At 43.3% G+C, this 23,449-nt stretch overlaps 1 long non-coding RNA gene across 2 annotated transcripts; it reads left to right on the top strand.

Annotated features, from left to right (window-relative positions):
* The first annotated feature begins 4,640 nt into the window (after positions 1-4,640).
* On the top strand, positions 4,641-15,221 carry LOC309531126. 2 transcript variants are annotated; one of them, XR_014219092.1, is made up of 3 exons: positions 4,641-4,810; positions 7,827-8,022; positions 15,071-15,221. It is a non-coding gene; the product is annotated as an uncharacterized lncRNA (long non-coding RNA). The 2 variants fall into 2 exon arrangements; XR_014219093.1 differs by lacking the exon at positions 15,071-15,221 and adding an exon at positions 10,871-11,229.
* The last annotated feature ends 8,228 nt before the right edge of the window (positions 15,222-23,449 follow it).

The following is a 23,449-nucleotide window of genomic DNA, read 5'->3' on the forward strand; positions in this document are numbered from 1 at the left end:
TCTTGGGGTGGAAAGCTCATTTATTTCTACACAAGGTCCATATCAGAGATTCCACTGAACAACTCTACCAGTTCATACATACATGTGCATCACCTGATGACTGTCACATGTACTTGTGAATGCTATGACAGATATAATGCCACATATGATCCACATAACCTCAAACACAATTCATGCATTCAGGGCAAACGGGTTCTATGTGGGAAGGAGCATTCAGCATGAAGGTTTGTAGGGAGGCTCTAACCACATGTTTCTGAATGCGTTTGGAAGCCTCCTTGCAATAAAGAACCCTGCGTTGTCGGGATTTCTGATGTAGAGAGGATCCTAAGCAAGGCCACCTAAACACACTAAGAATCCTCCTTCAGACCTTCACACTGAATCTGGGAGTGAATGTGTGGGAATGTTTGAGGCAGGGCTTGCGTGAACACCACCAAAATCCTGGGAACTGTAGTTCACCCCTCACCGAGCTACAGTTCTGAGCACCCTTAACACACTACAGTTCATTTTTCAGGTGGAGTGGTGTGCTTTAAATGCGTGCACCCAGTCTAAGTAAGAGGAGAAGAGGAAGGATGAAATGGCAATGCCCCTCATTCCAGAGTAACACTGGAAAGTGTAGCCTGGTGGGGTAAACTATAGTTCCTGGCGTTGTTTGGGGGAAGTCATGTGTTTTAAATGGTGTATATGCAGGGTCCATGGCCAGCTTTCTTGATACAGTTTCTCCACCACTGTTTCTTTGTGCTTGTGTCTATCTGTCTGTTCACCACAGAAGAAACACAGTTTTCTCCTAAGCGCCATCTTGGACAGGGAGAAGGAACAGAAGGGGAGAAGTTTCCCTTCCCTGTCCACCCAGCTTTCTCCTGTCTACTTGCGTAGATGAACCAAGCAGGATGTTCACTAATTATTCTTTCAAAATCACTACATCTCCGGGAATATGGAAAGTCAATTATAATTCGACTTTCAGCAGAAGAGCAATGAGAGGTGACACCATCCACAATTTGTAGAGGACAACTGAAGTGTAGGTGGGTTCCCACAAGGCAAGACACAGTGATAACAGCAGACATCCTACTGGTTTATTATAGAAGTGGAATGTTCTGTGCTGCTCTCTTATTTCTCATTCTTTCCTGCTGTTCTGAGAACATTAGCGTTCATGGTTAAAAATGGGGAATTTCACTTACCTGAATGTTGCATAAGAGCACATGAAAGTCAGAGCTCTTGACTCTGCCCTGGAAAAGGTTCATTTTGCTGCTTCGACAAATGCCTTCCCTTTTTTCATGTGGTTAAGAAGCCGTCAAATAAAGTATGATGAGGTTTTGGCTTGTAACAATGACTTTGACCTATGTGTAATAAATCTCAGAGAGCAAGCCTGTTTCGGAAAGGCTGCTGCTACAGCTAAAATGATGCTGAAACACAGCGCCCTGAATCAGTGATAATGTAATCAGTAGCAGGGTGTGAAAAGAAGAAGAAAAAGATTTGCTTCATTTAAACAAATAGCAGTTACGAACACAGAGGAAATGGTATATTAAGATATCTAAGCACAAATGATAAGGAACGCAGAGGAAAATATAAGAAATGGAAACGAGAAGGCAGTTGAAGCTCATGAGATACAAAGCAGAATTGATTGTATATTGTGACTTAGCCGCAAGCTCAGCAAAGCTAAGTTTCGGTGCTTGCAAATCCCTGATTCAGCTACAGTATTGCTATTGCAAATGCAACCATGGAGAGGGAAGAGGTTGGCTCCAGTTCTGCCAACATAAGTCTGCATTGCTAAGTTGGTAGAAGCAGGGAGAGGATGGATTGATCAGTACAGAAACTCACATCAGCAGAAATCTGCAGTTACACAAATAGTGGCAGCCCTACCCTATGAAAGTTAACTCACAAGTAAATGTTTACTTGCTAAGTTTGATAAGATGTGTGCTTATTTGAAAGAGAATCCTGCTGTGATCAATAGGGTTTCCTTCCGAGGAAGTGTGTTTAGGATTGCAATCCTACCTTCCAAGTTAATATGCATGTCCACAGTAGTGATGTATGGAAGTGAGAGCTGGACCATAAAGAAGGCTGATCGCCGAAGAATTGATGCTTTTGAATTATGGTGCTGAAGGAGACTCCTGAGAGTCCCATGGACTGCAAGAAGATCATACCTCTCCGTTCTTAAGGAAACCAGCCCTGAGTGCTCACTGGAAGGACAGATCCTGAAGCTGAGGCTCCACCTCATGAGACCTGATGTTAGGAAAGATGGAGGGCACAAGGAGAAGGGGATGACAGAGGACGAGATGGTTGGATAGTGTTCTCAAAGCTACCAGCATGACTTTGACAAAACTGTGGGAGGCAGTGGAAGACAGGAGTGCCTGGTGTGCTCTGGTCCATGGGGTCACGAAGAGTCGGACACGACTAAACGACTAAACAACAACAAGATACATGTCTACTGCCATACTGAATTCATAATAATAAGGTGGACACTCTTTGGATAATTAAGGTGCTTATAGGAACAGTGCCATGATCAGAAAAATTCTCATGTGCAATAACTTCCCAAGTAACAAAACCAATATGGTTCAGTGCACAGTTTCCAGAAGGCATAAGATCCAGCTTAATTTAAGGATGATAACAATGAGGCTACACGAGAGAAGGTGGCATGGTATGGCTGGCTGGACTAGTCTCTCTCTCTTTAATAGGATTGATATTTGCATGCAGTGGTGCAAGGCACCACTTGCGTTGCTGCAGTTTCCGAGATCTGTAAGATCTGATTTTAAACTGGAATAGAAGCAAAAACCGATAACAGAGTTCCTAGGCATTAAGAAAAAAGACAGCTGAAAAGTTTTAAGTCAAAAAGATCCTTCTAATGTTGCATACTGTTAAATTATAAAACAACCTCTAATCCATATATGCTATGCCAGAAGTATTATTAATCAGATTAAGCTTGGTTTCTAATACATGATGGTTTGAGCAAGTAAACAACATGAAAGAAATAGGATTTTGATTTCCAGGCTCTGTGGCATGAAAGATTGTGGTATGTGCTCACTTTTTCAAGATTTCCTTTTGCTGTTCAAGGGAAGGGAGCTCAACACAGAAGGAATTGTTCCTGCCTCCTGCATATAAAGTTGCATTTGAGACCGCTTCAGTCATTGCTAATATGAAGAGGGCAAGTGAGTACAGATGGAGCTATGAGTCAGTATTCAGCTGTAACTTCTGTAGTAGCGGTTTTCTGCTCATTGAGGAGCCTTGTGCGATACTGAATCCTCCAGTCAGGGACCTCAATAGGGTGGGAAGTCTACAGCAGAAGTTCAACCTCAACATGAGGAGGGTTTCAAGAACAGGCTATTGGGAGCACGACAGAGTGTTAGGGTCCATGAGCACACCCCAATTTGCGACCGGAATTGTGTGAAGGGCTAAGTCAGTGGTGGCCAAACTTGGCCCTCCAGCTGTTTTTGGACTACAATTCCCATCATCCCTGGCCACTGGTCCTGATAGCTAGGAATGATGGGAGTTGTAGTCCAAAAACAGCTGGAGGGCCAAGTTTGGCCACCACTGGGCTGAGTGTATCCTCCAGGTCCTAGTGTATCTTCAAGATCCACCAGTGCCAAGCTTAGTTTGGACCCTAAGTCAGCCCAGGCAGGGATGTTGAGTATGAATTCTCTTGGGACTATAGATTCCTTCAAGATGAAGTGCAGGTGATTGTCTACTGAGAAAAAGTAGTGGAGGAAAGTGAATCACACTTTCCCATCTGATCAGAAATCCAGGGAAGCAGGAGAGCCACATGATTCTCCTCTCAGCCTGAAGGCAAGGCAAGAGAGCCTATAGCAGTCAACCAAGCAACTCAATGAACACTGCAATAAGTTAGCGATTAGCGAACCATCATCATCTCTATCGACTCATTCTGATAAATGAGGGAGAGAAATCAATACCCTCCAACTGACAAAAATGGCACAGGAATGCGAAAACGGCACCTCTTGCTCGTTACAGCCTACTCCTAACGTACAAAAGCACACAAGCACAGAGAGTATTTTTAAAAAAAACTGCCAGGAAGGAAGCAGAAGTCAAGGAACAAGGAAAGGAGCAAGCGGATCCAACCAAAGATTCCAGTCTCCGGATTAAGCGCTCGCATTTTGGAGTCACACTGTGTAAATGTAACTTGCACTTTCTAATGTATTTTTAGTTATGGGTATGCATCAACACTTGGACACTACAATAGAAATTTTGGATTAATTCCCTACTCCAACCCCTGGTCATCGTATCGGTTTAGGTCCCCATCCACCACTCCACCCCAGCCAGGTTCAAAGGATTGCTTATCCTCTTATTTTGCTAGTGCCTTCCTTTTAAAACTCGCAGTTGTCATTGCACATACAGCTACACAGATCTAAAGTGATAATTTGCTTTTGTCTATAGGGCAACCCCAGTCCCTTTGATAACAGCTGCTGGTGTGGCTCCATCTCCCTGGATGCACTTTCTTCCCTTATCAACCACTACATGAGTCTGCGCTTGAGGAGTTAATCAATAACTAAGGGCTCACTAAACAAATATCCCCTTGTCTTGAGCTATGACTGGCCAAGAATGATTACTCATTCACGAGTATCATAACTTGGTTGCTAAGCAGAATGAACAATGGGAATTCCGGTACAGGGTTTCAAATCAGCATGCCTTGCTGCAAGCTCAGGTTGTGGCCGTTACTATTTATGTTTTCTGAACGTTTTATATTTTTCACATTTCAGACCCTCTACATTTCCATAAGCAGTACACAAGGAAGGTAGAAGACTTTGACAAATAGAATGCTGTCCCCAGCGAGGTCTGCCTGGCGAAACGTTAATTTCAGAGCCAGGTAAATATGTATCTCTTCTCCCAGGCATTTGACAGATTGTCATGATTTTGCTGCTTACTGATTATATGTTTGTGCGGCTGTTTTGTTGGGTCTGTTTTTATTGCGGCTGGCGGAGCAGGATGGGGGAGCATTGCTCATCTGGCTTCCCAACAGGGAGGTCATTGCCAGCAACTGAGAGGGAGAAGAGAGAAGGGAGAAGGGAGGAGAAGGGAGAAGGGAGAGGCAGGGGGCAGGGGGAGGTCAGTGCAATGTGGGCACAGCAGCATGAGAGTTGGCTTGGTTCTGCTGTTGCACCTGCAGCAACCTCCATGTTGGGAAGCCAAATAAGCAGTGCTTCTCCACCCTGCTGCTGGTCAGTTTGATGGGATATTCTAGGGTTTTTTTTATAGAATTGTTGAGTTGGAAGGGACCCTGAGGATCATCTAGTCCAACCCCCTGCAAAGCAGCAATATGCAGTTGTCCCAAACGAGGATCGAACCTGCAACCTTGGCATTATCAGCACCACACTCTAACCAACTGAGCTTTCCAGGCTGAAGGTTAAAAAATTAAAACAAATTAGCAGAGGATGGTTAATGCTTTTAAATTTGTGTAGGTTGCTGGGAGATTCCTTACATGCCAAGCGATTAGCAATTATAATGATCATCAAAAAGGGAGTAGCGGTGAGACTTAACACATTTGTACATTTTAGAAACTGCGGCACAGCATTCCTGCAGGTGTTTAATGCTTTCCCACAACAGAGCTGATGAACTGCACAGATACAGGGAACAAGTATGTTGGATTGGATTTCAGTAGATGGGGTGGGATTCAGCTTCACCCTCTTCCAGTTGTTCCATCTGTGCAAGCACCCCAGCTCGCCAGAAATAACAATACACCATGTCCTCCATCATGTGCTGTTCTGGGAGGAATTATCCCAACCACCTGACTCAATTGCAGGGGGAGGAGCCAGAAAGCCCTGCCGTGGAAATGGAAGTGGAAGTGGAAGTCCTTCCACAGAGCTTTCACTGATGGGGTTTGTTGGGTGAGACCCACACATGGGATGGTATTCAACTAAGTTTGACTTAGAGTAGACCCATGGAAATTACTGGGCCTTAGTTATGCTCCTGGAAGACTCACTGGAAAAGACTCTGATGTTGGGAAAGATGGAGGGCACAAGGAGAAGGGGACGACAGAGGACGAGATGGTTGGACAGTGTTCTCGAAGCTACCAGCATGAGTTTGACCAAACTGCGGGAGGCAGTGGAAGACAGGAGTGCCTGGCGTGCTCTGGTCCATGGGGTCACGAAGAGTCGGACACGACTAAACAACTAAACAATAACAACAACAAGTTATGCTCCTTCATTTCAATGTGTCTATTCTGCAGGTGGCACTGTGGTGTAAACCACAGAGCCTAGGGTTTGCCAGTTGGAAGGTTGACGGTTCAAATCCGCACGATAGGCTGAGCTCCTGTTGCTCAGTCCCAGCTCCTGCCAACCTAGCAGTTCGAAAGCACATCAAAGTGCAAGTAGATAAATAGGTACTGCTCCAGTGGGAAGGTAAACGGCGTTTCTGTGCACTGCTCTGGTTTGCCAGAAGCAGCTTAGTCATGCTGGCCACATGACCCAAAAAAACTGTCTGCGGACAAACATCAGCTCCCTCGGCCAGTAAAGCGAGATGAGCACTGCAACCCCAGAGTTGTTCGCAACTGGACTTAACTGTCAGGGGTCCTTTACCTTTATCTTTACTCTGCGTAGAACTTAAATATCACCTATGGGTTCTAAATTGGATAGCCAAGTACACTTTTTTCAGACATCACAGATTCATGTCCCATAGAACAGCCCATCACAGCTGAGGGCAATGATTTTCAAACTTGCACCAACAGTCACTTGGCAACCAGGACTTCACAGATGATTGGCCCAACCTTCCAATGGGTGCCAACTAGTTGAGATAAGGCCAAACAGCAATGTATGGGCAAACAGTGGGAAAGGGTGGCTACAAGACAAAATTAATGTGTGCATTTTGACCTGAAGCTGGTCACAGCTGGGCAAGTCTACAATATTTTCCTCCCAGGTACAGCCCAATCTATTTATGTTTATACAGTCCCTTCTCTGTTCCATCTTAAAAGTTACAAAACGCACATTTGAGTTTTTCCATCAGGCCCAGTGCAACACCTTTTCCTTCTCTTCCCCTCCTCACCTTCCAGCCTTCAGGTTTCTGAATCTAGTGGACTCAGAAACTGGCACATCTTTTAACTGATGCCAATAAAATAAAGTACGTTCATCAGGCAATGGCTTTTCTATCCTGCTTTGCCGCACCCTCCAGCCCTGAAACCCTTTCCCAAACCACAACTTCAAGAACAGCAGAAGCAGCTAGGAAGAGAGAAGTTCAGGGATTATTTTTTAAAAAAATTAATTTAATAAGTTGTGTGCTCTTGTTTCTCAATTTGATCATTTGACATAGTTTTGTATGTTTGTGGTATTTATGCAATTGTGACTTGCTGTTATTTTTATTGATTATAGATTAGTAATTCTTTATTGTAACTGATAAGTGTAAACTGTTTAATTATTATTTGCTGATGTTTATTTTTACTGTTTACCGTTACGTAGATTCTAATGGATGATTGAATATTGCTTTATTTGATATGTTGTTTATTTTAAAGTTATTGTGACTTTTTCTATTGGATCAGAATGTTTCTATTCATGTTTGATGCTTCTATGTGTGTTGGAGGGCACCCAGAGCAGCTGGGGCAACCCAGCCAGATGGGCAAAGTATAAATAAATTGTTGTCATTGTTTAGATCATTCACTTTGTAATCACAGCAAGGTCCCTACCAGTGAAGAAGTGAGCAGTCTGCAATTTTATCCCTGGGTGGAGCTATCGAATGACGCTGTTTCATTACATGATGCCTCATTCCAAGGGGTTTGTGGGTTTATATACCTTATTAATTTTTAAAACTGTATCCAAGGTGGGAAGATTCTCATTATCCATATAAATATTTCAGTTCTTTCTTATTTGCATGTCACAGAGCTTATGGTTTCACAGATATTTGAGGGAGGGGTGACTGGAGAAGCAGAGGAAAGGCTGAAAAATGGGCTGGACCAATCGGTTGCTGCAAAGGGAAAGTAATTACAACTTGGCTCTGCTGTTGCACCTGCACCACACCTGCACCTGTACTTACAAATTTCCTACTCCGCCACCCACTGGAGACATACAACTGTAAATTGTCAAACAATCTGAGGTAATAATAACCTAAACTTTATTTTTGCCAGTGTTGATTTAATACTGAAACATAAGTCCAATTCTGGTATTCAAACAACATGTGAGAAGAAGAGGAGGAGTTTGGATTTGATATCCTGCTTTATCACTCCCCTAAGGAGTCTCAAAGCAGCTAACAATCTCCTTTCCCTTCCTCCCCCACAACAAACACTCTGTGAGGTGAGTGGGGCTGAGAGACTTCACAGAAGTGTGACTGGCCCAAGCAGCTTCATGTGGAGGAGCGGAGACGTGAACCCGGTTCACCAGGTCTACTGCTCTTAACCACTACACCACACTGGTGAGGGTGGGGTGGCAGAGATGGGGCACATCAACCCTGTCCCCAGTGTTTCCATCCATTGTGCACCACCCTGACCTTCCTGTATTAAGTGGGAAGTTCTGAGGGGGGCATCTATTGAACATTCAGATGACCATATTTTAAAGCCCCCAGACAATCTGAAGCCCAGGTAACTCAAGGTTCCTGATCATGTGGAGCATCCAGCTGGACATGGTTCAAAGGCCCCCTCAGATGTTCCCACTTCACATGAAAAGGTCTTGATGAGGTTGGGGTTGTACATGCCTGCAGGTGCCAGTGTGCCTCCAGAGGCATGCCATGGTACCAGACAGCTAATTTGCTCCGTTCCACATCAGATTACCCCCTTGCCCTAAATCAGATCAAAATGGCTTCCTGGCTGATCCTTGGGATGCCTGGAGTTCCTTGCAAGGCCTTTGCTGTGCTCACCCCCTTCCATTCTTTCTGGACAGCAGCAGGCCTTTGGATTACATGGAGGGAAGAGAGAAGACCACTGGTGCATAAGCTGTGCCCAATGCCACCTCCTCTCCCTCCTTCCATGTGTGTCCACCCCACCCAACAGCTGACTGATGCAGCTGAATGACAAAGCTACACCCAGGCATTGCTGGATAAAGGTCTTTGCATTTAACATCTGCTGCAAATAATGATATTATTAAAATTGTCAGAAAAGTAATCATAAAAACACAGTGGTAAGAATGAGATACAGTGGTACCTCGGGATACATACGCTTCAGGTTGCATACGCTTCAGGTTACAGACTCCGCTAACCCAGAAATATTACCTCAGGTTAAGAACTTTGCTTCAGGATGAGAACAGAAACCGTGTGGCGGCAGCGGGAGGCCCCATTAGCTAAAGTGGTGCTTCAGGTTAAGAACAGTTTCAGGTTAAGAATGGACCTCTGGAACGAATTAAGTACTTAACCCGAGGTACCACTGTACTTGCTTCTGCCCTAAGGACTTGGTAGAATAAAAACCCTTTAACCATAACAGTCACTCTGAACCTGGTGGGCCTATCTTAGGACACAATTCCACACTTGTGAAAAAGCCCTGCTCCACTGTGACTATCAGTCTAACATCTTCCAAAGGAGCACCAGGAAGTGAAGAACCTATGGCTGCAGTGTAGTAGTGCCACATGAGGGCGAGTGTTCGATTCAGTTGATTGGTCAGATCTCCTGACAGGCATTTTGAGGGATCTGCCTTCTTACAGCAGCCAACCAAGCTAAACGCCAGAAGTGGATCAGTCCTTGCACTTACCTGAAAGGTAAGAACAAGGACCAACTGTTCTGCCTAAGGCCATAAACACTTCTCATTTGATGAAGATACTAAGTCAAGAAGCTTATGCCAGGAAAGGCATGCTGTAAGATTATCATCAAGGGACGCGGGTGGCACTGTGGGCAAAACCTCAGTGCCTAGGGCTTGCCGATCGTATGGTCGGCGGTTCGAATCCCCGCGGCGGGGTGAGCTCCCGTCTTTCGGTCCCAGCTCCTGCCCACCTAGCAGTTCGAAAGCACTCTTAAGTGCAAGTAGATAAATAGGGACCGCTTTCTAGCGGGAAGGTAAACGGCGTTTCCGTGTGCTGCACTGGTGCCGGCTTGCCAGAGCAGCTCCGTCACGCTGGCCACGTGACCCGGAAGAGTCTCCGGACAGCGCTGGCCCTGGCCTCTTAAGTGAGATGGGCGCACAACCCTAGAGTCGGACACGACTGGCCCGTACGGGCAGGGGTACCTTTACCTTAAGATTATCATAAAACCCAGGCAATTAAATCTGTAAGACTGCTATCCTACATACACAGACCGGGGAGTATGTGTCCTTGAAGAAAGTGAGCCTTAGTTCAAAGTAAATATATCCATGTTTGAGCTGCACAGCTGTGATCCAACACACACTTACTTGAGGGTTGGCTCATTTGATTTATGGGACTTGCAGCTGAGTAACAAAGTTTAGGAATTGTCAGCACCAGCCACCCCTGTCTGGAATCTAAGTGGTAAGTTTAAGCAGCATGATTGTAATATTTTTCCCTGTGGCTTACCCAGCCACTTATAACTACATATCAGTGTTGGAAATAATACAAATATTTGTACTAGAAATTTTCTCAAAACTATCAACAGTCTGATCCAGGATCATAACTTTTTCAATATTTTAAAAGCAATTGCATTTATATGCATTTAAAATGTTTGTTTTATTTTTGCAGAATGCAATAGTATTCTTTGATTGGGTAGTGAAAATGTAACTTTATCAGTCAATGCTGAAACTTTTGGCTTTAGTAGAAAGAGATTATATGTCTGTTCAAAGCTCAGTTTATAGGTATCTACCTAGTACTAGATTCTGATGGTTTGGGGGCAGAAAATAAGTTGTAATTACTCTCCCTTTGCAGAATATGCCAGCCCAAAATATCTATCCTTTGTAGAAATGAGGTTTTCATTATTCATGTCTCTTTCTGTATATAATGCATATCCTAGATTGCATACATGCATAATTCATTTTCCAATCCAGATAGTAATTGCTCTAAATTTTGTTTTATTTCAGTTTTGAAAATGAAGTAGTCAAATTTCCAACTTGGAAAGAGAAAAATCAAGAGTAACTGAAAAAGCTGTTCAAATAAACAGGAAATTCTAGGTATGATCCAGCCAAATCCCACTGATTTCAATGGGAGTAAAAAAACAGACTTAAAGTTATCCCACGGAAATCACCAAGATTTAAAAATTGTTCACTTTGGCTAAATTAGGTTCTTTGATTGATAAAAACCACTTTTTCAAAATCAACTTATTTTACTTCTCTTATGCTTTAGAAAAATCTTGTCACAAACATAGCATTTGCTAATGATACAAAATGCAGTTTTGAAGTTTTAAAACACCCCATAAACTTAAAATCCATAAGCCCAGAAGAACCACCGTCTGCCCAGCATGGTCATAAAAACACAGTACAGTGGTACCTCAGGTTACAAACACTTCAGGTTACAGACGCTTCATGTTACAGACTCCACTAACCCAGAAATAGTACCTTGGGTTAAGAACTTTGCTTCAGGATGAGAACAGAAATTGCGTGGTGGTGGCGCAGCGGCAGTGGGAGGCCCCATTAGCTAAAGTGGTACCTCAGGTTAAGAACAGTTTCAGGTTAAGAACGGACCTCTTGAACAAATTAAGTTCTTAATCCAAGGTACCACTGTATAAAGAGACCATCATGTCAGCACCCTACTTAAAATTGCTCCTTAAAAGTGACAGAGCACAGATGGAGAAAAGATGATTTGTTGACCAATATTACCAACCAGGTTTCCCTCACGCCACATTTTCTTGGTATACACAGAGTTAAGCAGTGTTTCTAGCACTGCAGCAGTCACAGGGCATTTTTCCCCCTTACCAAAGTTGGTGGACATAACTTAGAGAAACTGTCCCACTAAGGTCAGTGCTGGTAGTGGCTTTCACAACCAGCACATAATCCAGTCAGTTCTCTTTGAAATAGTTCTCTTCAGAGGAATAGGCTGGAAAGTCATTTTTAAAATATAGCATCATTGAGAATGCTTTATTATTCAAATACTTCTTGCCCAATGCTTTATTTTCTCTACCTTTGCCACATCATTTTTCAAAAAAAGACACCCAATCATTCACCCCTGTAGCACTTCTGTCAATTTTCACAGCTATTTTATGCAATGAGCTAACTTTTAATTGCATTAGATGCCTGCAATATCCAAAATATTTTAGAGTGCCATTTGATGGCAAAATAAAAAAGAGTAATGTCCTTCAGAGGAAATGTTTTCAATTTTAGTGACATGTTTAGTGTTATCCTCTTAGTATCATTTCATACAATTAATTTTTAAAAATAAATCCCATTTTCAATACTTTCCCCCTCAGCAGAAAATAAATGTTTAATAAACCTGAATAAAGTTAAGTCTGACGAGGGCACCTGCAACCATAAATTCTCAGCAACCAGCCTATTGGAAAATGTAATGCTGCCGTGTCGTTAAAGGGGAGAAAAACATTCAGAGTTCTCAATTTTTCATACTGTTTCACAATATTAGCGTGAACCGATAGCATCTAAAATATGTGTTTTGACAAAAGTAATTAAAGGGTGGACATTTTGAGTTATTCTTAGATTTGAAATGAAAGCTTGTCTCCGTTATTATATCGCATCCATCAATTGTTTCCCACTTGGCGTGACCTTAAAGCTACTCTAGCATAGCGGCGTCACCTTGAAGGCAAATTCTAAAACTCATTAGAAGTCACTTCTTTATTTCCCCAGCAACTCTGTTGGCTAGAACAGCAGCAGGTAAACGGACTCAGCGGATTTTAAAGGGAAAGGGTGGAAGCTTCTGGCAGAGAGCAGGACCTCTAAGCAAAGTCAGTGCCCATCAGGCACATAATATAAGTAAACTAGGCAGCAGATTCATCTATCTATCTATCATCTATCTATCATCTATCTATCTATCTATCTATCTATCTATCTATCTATCTATCTAATCTTTAACTATAAGGAATGTCTGGGGGGACTTTGAAGCAAAGCATTTGGGGACATAGCCACAATGGCTTTGCATACCCTCCAACACCTTTCATATGAAAATAGGGACGTCCTAAATAAATAATGGCCCCAGCCACTCTGGGTTGCTTCCAACGTATATAAAAATATAAAAACATTAAACATTAAAAAATCCCTTCCCTATCAGCCTTCAGGTGTCTTCTAAAGGTTGCATGGTCACTTATCTCCTTGGCTCAGGGGTCACATAACTCCATACCCTCCAATGAAAATAGGGACGTCCTACCATATCCTCCAACATTTCTCCAATGAAAATAGGGACATCCTAAGGAATGACATTCCAGGATCAAATCAGAAACCAGGAGAGTTTCTGTAAATCCCAGGCTGTCCCTGGAAAATAGGTAAACTTGGAGGGTCTGGCTTTGTTCTACCACCGCTGTCAGTATACATCTGAAAACCAGTTGCTGGAAATTGGGAGGGGGCAGAGTGCTGTTGCTTTCAGGTTCTGCTTGTGGGGTTCCCATGGGCATCTAGGTGGCCACTGTGGGAACAAAATGCTGGGTTAGAGGGATCTAACAGAGCAGGGGCTCCTCTTAATGTTCATAGTTAGCTCGCCATCAAAATGGAAACAGACGGGGGAGGTGTTTGACAAACATGGGCTGACAAAAAGTCAGCTCCCATCAGGGACAGAGTGCCATGCATGGGGCTAAAATAGAAATTAAGGAAATGATGGCCATGATGCAGGCTTTATGAGATTGCATGGCAAAGGTTGAAGGGAAGGTCATAAGAAGTGAGGTGCACAACATGGTGGCTTTGACTGCCACAGCCACTGAGAGGACACCACTGCCACAAACTGCCATTGCCCCTTTTCCAGATGGTTAAAGGTAAAGGGTAAAGGGGACCCCTGACCATTAGGTCCAGTCATGGCCGACTCTGGGGTTGTGGCGCTCATCTCGCTTTATTGGCCGAGGGAGCCGGTGTACAACTTCCGGGTCATGTGGCCAGCATGACTAAGCCCCTTCTGGCGAACCAGAGCAGCACATGGAAACGCCGTTTACCTTCCTGCCGGAGCGGTACCTATTTATCTACTTGCACTTTGACGTGCTTTTGAACTGCTAGGTTGGCAGGAGAAGGGACCGAGCAACAGGAGCTCACCCCGTCGTGGGGATTTGAACCGCCGACCTTCTGATTAGCAAGTCCTAGGCTTTGTGGTTTAACCCACAGCGCCACCCGCATCCCTTTCCAGATGGTTAGAAGGACTCAATTGGGCTTAGATGTCCGAGTTCCCCAAAGGAAGCCGTGTGACTATATGAAGTTGCCTTATGGAGTCAAGAAACCAACCACAACATTGGCCTATCTAGTCTGGTCTTGCCCAGCTTTTTTGATCATGGTTTTCCAAGGTCTCCTGCTCTTTCCTGGTCTACTACTGGGACATACCATGTGAAGTCTACCATCAGGTTATTGTCTCTTCCGTGAGTGTAGCCAAGGGGGCGGGGCAGGAGGGGCAGCTGCCCCCCAATCAATAAAAAGCAATAAAAATACAGAGCAAACTGAGGTTCTTCTGCCCCTAACAAAAGGCCTGACCCCCCCCCCCCAAATCATGGCTACACTCATGGTCTCTTCCCAAACTGGGTCCTTGCTCAACTCAGAGATACGGACAAGGATGAAGACAAGAAAAAGCTCAGTGCATGATAGTGATTTTTACCCAACTTTTTATATTTGGCTTATGAAACTATATACGTTCAAGCAATCTGGCAGTTTGAAGCAAAACTTTATTTAATAAATAGATCCTTGACTGCATGCTAAAAACATTAAATAAAATGAAAGGACAAGGTGAACACCCACTTTGTAACCCCAATGTATTTAGAAGCTAATGAAATGAACCTTTGTGTAGGCACTGATGATGAAGAAAAGCTGTCTGCAGCCAAAATATTATTCGCCCACCCATATGGATTTCTGTAAATGCACATTATTCTGCAAGCTTTTGGGAAACCAAGATAAAGCACATTTATGTTGTTGAAAATGATTGCATACTGTGAACTACTGTTCTCATGTTGGGGTGGGGGGAATTACGTCCCAATTGCTTGCAGAAATTCAGGTCATATGGTCAGCACATGAATTAATTATCTCGTTGTAACTGATTGGGGTTAGAGCAAATAATGGCTTGTTAGCATTCAGCACCCTCAGCAAACTGTAGTTGGCATGCCAGGGCATGGTCCCGCCCTTTCCCATTTAACTCTTTCTCCTTTTCTTTTTCAGTCATGCCGCACTATTTGATATCACTAGGAAAGGAAACTACAAACGCAAAATGAAGGTTCAGAAAATAGTAGCTGCCATTACTCTGCATAAAAAACACACATTCCTCTCATCTACTGGATTGCTCGGTTTCGGGAATAGCTTTCCTGGTTCATACAGTGGTACCTTGGGTTACAGATGCTTCAGGTTACAGACTCCGCTAACCTGGAAGTAGTACCTGGGGTTAAGAACTTTGCTTCAGGATGAGAACAGAAATCGCGTGGTGGTAGCGGGAGGCCCCATTAGCTAAAGTGGTGCTTCAGGTTAAGAACAGTTTCAGGTTAAGAACGGACCTCCAGAATGAATTAAGTTCTTAACCCAAGGTACCACTGTATCTAAAGTTTACTTACAGACATGAAAGGTCAAACGAAAAACTACACATTACACAGGAGGGAACTTACACATCACCCCCCGCCAAGTGGAAATGCATCACCCCATAAGATGAGGAAGATCCAGATTTGCACAAGATTTATGTATGCTAATAAATATGTATGGGTGCAAATCGAGAAAGAATTCAATTAAAACAATGCAAGTATTATAAGCACTATAATTTAAATAAAAACACATTACATCTCACCATAGTGGAGAGGACTGTGATTGGATAAGCTGTGTTCCTGCTTGGTTTGCTGTCCAGATGGTAACTTTAAGGCCCTGCTCTCTCTTTTCATGGTTCTTCATCTTTCAACACAACTTGGACCCTTCAGATAGAGGACTGTTCTTTGATAGCTCTTCAAACAGAGCATTGCCCTTTTGTAAAATAGAACTGGATGTTATCCTGCTCACATCACCAGGCACAAAATCAGGAGCAATGTGCACACCTGGTGTCACCCACTGAGCTGAGCAGTGCAGTATAGGCTAATGAGTGTTGGTGGAAACACCTGAGATTCTTATCTGCTTTGTAAACCAAATGCTCTGCTGTGTGATTCTTCTGATTACATAGTTTGGTTCCTCTACATTCAAAGTACCACTCAGTTAAGTGTGATTTATTCTCAGGTATGTCTAAGACTGTAGCCTAAGTGATGGTCATGGTCCCTAACTCTTTATACAATATTATTGCAATATATAATAATTATATATAAATATGAGCAGGGAGGAAATTTATTCCTCTTGTATTTATAGCCTCTAGAAGTAGTGGAAGCTTAGCAGCTGCACAATGACAGTGGGTGGCCACATTGGAGAGAGGTCATCCTATAGCAGAGTTCCCCAAACTTGGGTCTCCAGCTGTTTTTAGACTGCAGTTTCCATCATCCCTGACCACTGGTCCTACTAGCTGTCCTATAGCTTCTTGTCCACTACATGGGAAGATAATGAGTTGTGCAGGAATTGCCCTTCTTAATTCACATGCAGCAGCAGTTCAAGAAAAGAGGAGATGCAAGTGTGATGGGTTTAGAGTGAGTGAAAACAGAAAGATGTGTGGCCACAGGAAATTTGGAGGACATGTATTAAGACGATCACCCTTTTGCATAGAGCACCAATCTAGACCCCAAGATCTCCTGAATAGACTTCCACTCAGAGAAAGGGTCTCCCAGGGCTTGCTGACAGAAGGGAAGAGGCAATTTTCAATAATTACCCCAGTAGCACCTGAATGTCACCCACCCCATCTGTTCCAGAAGGTTTGAAGGCCTTCTGGAAAGTGTGGAAATAACTGCGAGGGACTACCAGTGGAGGATGAATCAGCAACCATCTCATTCCACTTCCTCCCCTGGATCACAGCCCTCTCAGAGACAGAAGAATGCCTTCTGTTCACAAAAGGGCACCTTCATTGGCACTTATAGAGTGCTTTGGAGTTCTCAGAGAATTTCACATACGTTAGCTCAGTAACTTGTAAAGCAACAAATTACTCAATAATTTGTAAAGGCTAAAGCATGTGCTTAACTTTTGCTGAAATCAATGGGATTTAAGTACTTAATTTTGGCTGGCTGGTTTGTGTCCAGTATAATTAAATATATTGTAGTACTAGAAGATGCTTGATCTCTGTTGTAAACTACATTTTACTCCAGGTCAGGTCTTTCGCATTATCTGATGTTTATCATTCCAGATTTTCTTAATAATTTCTGAAGGAAGTGGATGAGGTCAGCATTGTTAAGAGAAGTGTCACATATAACACACTTATGTCATATGCCATGTGAAGGAATTTGGGTCTTATTATCAACATCAAATGGACATTTTTTTTTGGGGGGGGGGGGTTAAAAGATGCCAAAGAAATCCATTATTAAGCCTTGAGGCATCTTTGGAGAGAGACAGTAATAAATCAGATTGATAGACTAAACAGTCAATGATTCTCTGTATTAACCAAATAAGATCAGAACCAGGCCATTATTCCTAATGAAAAGCAAAATTTAATTAGCTAATCTACTAGTGTCATTTAGTAAATCAAAAGCTTTTGAGGGGTCAATGAATCTTGCCCTCATCAGCTCATTATCTTCCATCACTAACAAGATATCATTAAGCAACTTCACAGGAGCTGTTAATGTCTGAGAGTGCTGGCTGCTATGCCCATCATTAAAAAAGAAGCTAGTATTTCTTTGCAATTAGAAGCTTTTAAAAGTATTACATTAAAAGGTACATAAATGTTTATAAAATTATCTTTGAAGTAACGTTCTCTGAACTTTCACATGTGTTCATTTTTATGCTCACCTTTAGTCCTCTAAGAGTCAAGAGGGTCTCATCACATGAACAGATGACAACAATGTTAAGTACTCCATAGGCATTATATAGACCTCTGCACCTTATTTCCATCCTTTTTTAATTTTATCCTGCTTAATTTATGGAGGTCTATAACCCAATAATCCCTAAGAAAAATATCAGGAAAGTAAGGGAAATTGTCGTCTCAGCGTTCTGCTCTGCACTGCTTTCTAGAGAAGATAGGAAACAGTTTCTGCATGATCCAGGTGGATGGAGATAGCTAGGCCACCAGTCAAATGGTGATTGTCACATAAGAATGCCCTGCATGGTTCTTCTGCCGGCTAAATCCACATTAAGAAAAAGCACAGGGAAAGGTCCTCCATGATATGTACTACTTCAGATTGCAGGTAGAGGATTGCATAGTTCTTACTCACTCCCCCAAATCAACAAATCCTGAGGGAGGCAGTGATGGACACCAATTTAGATGGCTTTAAAAGAGAGTTAGGAAATTCATGAAGGAGAATGATAGTTATGGCTACCAGCCATGATGACTATGCTCTGCCTAAACAGTTGGAGGCAATACTGCTTCTGAATACCAGTTGCTGGAAGCCACAGCAGTGGAGAGAGCTGTTGTGCTTGGGACATAATAGCAGGTTTACCACAGGCATTTGGTTAACCACTGAGAGAACAGGAGGCTGGACTAGATAGGCCATTGGCCTGATTTAGCAGGTGCTTCTTATGTTTTTGAATTCTGGCCACATAAATTTGCATACCAAACAGAAGAATTATTTTGTCCATATATTTAATGATGACAAACCATGGGCTGCATCCGGCCTTCTCCGTTCATTAGCACAAGGGTGGGTGAGTTTTTAACGATGTGCAACAGCTGCACTAGCAGAAATGTGCTGCAACAGATTTCAGAATCTAGTGTGCAATAAAGTTACCAGCAACTAGACTGTGCATTCTCTTCACACTGTTAGTGCTGACAATGTTGTGGTTTATTCTTAAAGTGAGGATAGCTCCCCAACTTCATTGCCCATCTCCATTAATGCACATAAGCTTCAGGGTGGAAGCAAATAGTTTCTCAAGACAGAGTGTTCTGTGGTGCAATATGCACATTGGCCACACGCACATCTCTGTAGCAAACAGTGGAAATCCTTCTGCATCTTCCAATACATTGAGCTCCACCAAAGAGCTGTGAACCATTTTTTCCATTTAATCATGAACATAACAGGTGTGACTCTTTTCCCTCCCATTACAATATGCCTCCTTACAAAAGGACGGTCCATTTTGCCCTTTTATTTGCACTGAGAGTGGCAGAATAAGAGGAAGCGTCTCAAGCCATTCAGCAGAGATAACTTAAACATTAAGAAGTAAAATGATAATGAAGCACGGGATTACTGTGAAATTATGAGCAATAATGACATGTCTTTATATACATTTCCAGCTATAAAAAAAGAGACTACCAATCATCTACAAGTTAATGATGGCTGAGCACATTCTGTTATGACAGCCAAGCGTATTCTAGTGTGACAGCCCAAAAGAGTCCCAGAGGAAGTTTAATGATCAATTGTGGCAACAATCCACAAATTAAAGATCCTCTGTAGCACGCAGTGCCAGTATGAGCTGTTAGGGCTCTGGAAAAACCTTTTTCATTCTCTCATGCCAAATGATCCATGGCTTAGGGGCTCACATTTGTGTAACACATTGTAATGGGTCTGAGGGAGCCATCCCCATTCTTCACGTCAATGATCCATGAATAATAGGAGTTGTCTGACGAGTGTCTGAGTCCATGCCAGACTGCTTTGGGGAGAGACTGGAGTGTGCTAAGGCTGAACAAGCATTAATGTTCCTGAGTGAATATCTTAAACCTTCCTATTTACACTTTTAATTTTTTTAAAGAAAAGACCCTGGTACATGTACATGACAGCAACTAAACAGGTGAAAAATCATTTTTTAAAGGCATGGGTATTTCCCCCTTTCAATCTGAGACATACAGGTTGGGTCCATATATGCCAGTGCTTGGCAAAAGCTAGACGTCCATTGGCAGGCGCTGGAGATGACCAACTTCATTTCAGGGTGGGAAATGGGTTGGGTAGATCTAAGCTAGGACCAGCTCTGCCCATAAGACACAGAATATGGAATCCACAATTTGGCCCTATCTTAGAGTCTCCAAAACACGTAGAGATGGTGAAAAAGCCTCATAAGCCTCGAACTCCCCCCAGCCGGAACTCACTGGAACTCGATTCCGGCATCTCTCATTATAAGAGAACAAGGGAGGTGTTCATGTTCTGCCACCTCTTTTTGTAGAAAAATAGCACTGCCTCTAGTGGTGTCATCAAAAGCCTGCGTTGGGCCTAGAGACTTCTCTGCAGCCTCAACCACTGCTAACCTGGCATCTCAATATGGAGCATGTGGTTATTGAGAGGGAGGGAGCAAGGCAGAGGAAGCTCAGTGTGGTGCAGCTACAGCGGTGGAGCCAATCTGCTGTTCCCACTGCTGTGCCCAGCACATTGCCTCTCTTCCTCTCTGTAACCATCAGTGATTTTCAGTGTTGGGAAGGGGGTGAGCAATGCTGCCCTGTCGATCACTACTGGCTACAGATTAGCCACTGTTACTGTAAAGGTAAACCTGGGAACATTCAGTGGCCACTTAGGGTGGGGAAGGGGTGTTATTGGCAAACTGGCACATCCAAGAGAGTCATATGTGGCTTCTGGTTTTTTAAAGCACAACTTAAGCACAGCCCCCCCCCCCCCGGACTCTCCATCTATATGAAGCTCCTTGCCTCACCCGTTCCTTGGTACTGCTTCAACAGTGCCTCATGAACCTTCCTTTTCCAACATCAAGCTTTGTAAAACTTTCCAAAGGTTCTCGACTTTGAAATTTGAATGAACTGTGAAATGAACTGTTGCCAGAAACTTTCTTTTTGTCTCAGTTCATTCCAGCTAGAGAAATTTAATGTTCTTGATGCTGAATAGAGAGTTTTTACTGAAACAGTTGGCTGTTCCCTTGAGATAAATATACTTGCAGTTTATATCCAAGGAGCACACCCCACAATTCCATAACAAGGTCATTAAAATAACTCTTTTCAGTTATCCAATAAATTGTCAGAATACACACACACACACACACACACACACACACACACACACACACACAGTATATATACTCATTTATGTACCACTGAATGCCAAAATATACTTCTAAGCAATCTACAAAGCATATAAACGGATTAAAAAGGCATTAAAATGTAAAAAAACCCATGATTAAAACACACAAGAAACAATCCTTTTGAAGCAACACATCAGTTAAAACTGGAGAGACAGAGATAGATTCAGATAGGAACTGGAATGCCTTTGAAGAACTTGCTGTACTGTGTACTGTACATTAGTGGCCAAACCTTAACTTAAGTAAGGTTGCCATAATCTCCATCCTAGAGCTTCAGTATGCTGATGACAACATAGTGTGTGCACACTCAGAGGATTACCTCCAAACCATCCTAAATATCTTCATGGGAGCTTACGGAAAATTTTGACCACTAGCATATGTAGATACTGTGTGAGCTTCAAACAGAATTCAGTTCCATTTGTCACTGCTTTGCCTGGCATTTTGTAAAAAATGAAAGGTTAACCCATAACAAAAGAATTCCAGTTCACTGCCTGGAAAAATGAGTGAGTATAGTTTCTTCATGATCTAATAATAGGAAAACATTAACTCTCTGCAATAGCTCAGTCAGCTTTCAAAGTGTACCTTATTGTATGATATCAAGTTGGAAAAATACATGTGGATTATGCACTTTGAAAAGGCAAGGGAACTGAGCCATTTCCTGCTTGAATACAACCGTCAGTATTTCAGGTGTTCTTAAACAATGTAGTGAAATGATCCTTTCTTTTCATTTCAACAGCTAGGTCTCAGCTTGGACAATCCAGTTCGCCAGAATGATCCTTTCTCAAATATCTATTTCCCCTATCACATACAATTATAGAAGAATGGAAGGGAGGAAACCCACGTTTGACTGATGAATGCTATTAGCCATTGCTAGGCGTACTGAGTATGATTCATCAGCAGCACTACGTGCAGTCATAAGGCCATATTTTTACCATTGGTGGGACATATAGGCTTAGAGTTGACTCACTGAAATCAATGAACTTAAGGTAGGGCTTGTCCACACATTTCCGCTTGTTCTGTGCTTTCTAGGCAAAGCTAAATGTGGCATTGTCCAAATAAGGTATTTAGCTGTGATGCACCAATCAGCAAGAGGGGAGTATTGAAGTGAAATAAAAAAAGGATTCCATACAGTTAGTATAAAATATGGAAGTTGCAGATGCTGGAGGAGTGAAGTTCAGGGGCCCATAAAGTCTCCCTCAAAATCTGAACCAGAGAAGAATGCCCAATTCCCCTTCCCCATCTCTGCTGCCCTGCTCTATCCCTAAAGCCACCTCTTAAAGGTAAAGGTAAAGGGACCCCTGACCATTAGGTCCAGTCGTGGCTGACTCTGGGGTTGTGGCGCTCATCTTGCTTTATTGGCCGAGGGAGCCTGCATACAGCTTCCAGGTCATGTGGCCAGCATGACTAAGCCGCTTCTGGCGAACCAGAGCAGCGCACGGAAACGCCATTTACCTTCCCGCCTATTTATCTACTTGCACTTTGACGTGCTTTCGAACTGCTAGGTTGGCAGGAGCAGGGACTGAGCAATGGGAGCTCACCCCATCGCGGGGATTTGAACCGCCAACCTTCTGATCGGCAAGTCCTAGGCTCTGTGGTTTACCCCACAGCGCCACCCATGTCCCAAGCCACCTCTTACTGAACCCTAAATAATAATAATAATAATAATAATAATAATAATAATAATAATAATAATAATAATAATATCTTTATTGTCATTGCCCCCTCTCGGGGACAACGAAATTACTTGGCTGCTCCATCCACCCAGGTAGGGCACTCCACACAAAATCAAAACAACTATAAAAACACTAATTCACTCACTCCTTAGCCGAATAGATAACATGTCCTGCCGACTATAAACAAGTCTATTTTGGCAGGACAAAAAAGCCAAATTCTGAGTTGAGGAGCAACCAGCCGCTGCATCTACACGGGCCGCCATCTTATCTCCTGATACACTGCCACCCCCCCTTTGTTTCCTTTGGAGTTCAACAGCAGCAAAGGGAGCATGCAGGGAGAAGAGTGGAGAGGGTTCCCTCCTCCTTTCTTCCCTTCTTGCTATTACTCTCTCAGGCTGGCTAACCATATGCAGGGGCGGAGGAAGGGGGTGTGGTCTGCCCCTGGTGTCACCACTGAGGGGGTGACAAAATGCTGGGCAGCACTCACCGCGGGGCCTGCAGCACACCCGAGCCACGCATCTCTCCTTGGAGAGACATGGTGTCTTGGGCGCGCCAGGCTCTGCGCTGCCCAAACGGTCCACCCACTGCCTCCCCCCGCCAGCTGTAGGGTAGCTGAGTGGGAAGAGGCAGGCAGACTCCAGAGGCCCTGCAGTGCACCCAGACCCTATGGGCAGCTTGTGAGGCATCAGGCATAAGCCTGCATTTTATTAATGTTTGATCAGGACTTGTATATTAAAGAGAGAGCTTAAATTTTCAAAAGTTTCAAGCCAGGCAGAAGACCAGCAGTTTACAACCTTGGTAATGTTTATCCTCCTAGACAAGGGCCCCTTTGATTGATAGCAGAAAACAATTCTCAAAGTCGTAAAAGCTGGAATTA

This window comes from Podarcis vaucheri, assembly GCF_965113315.1.
Source record: "Podarcis vaucheri genome assembly, chromosome: 4".
Taxonomy (NCBI): Eukaryota; Metazoa; Chordata; class Lepidosauria; order Squamata; family Lacertidae; genus Podarcis; species Podarcis vaucheri.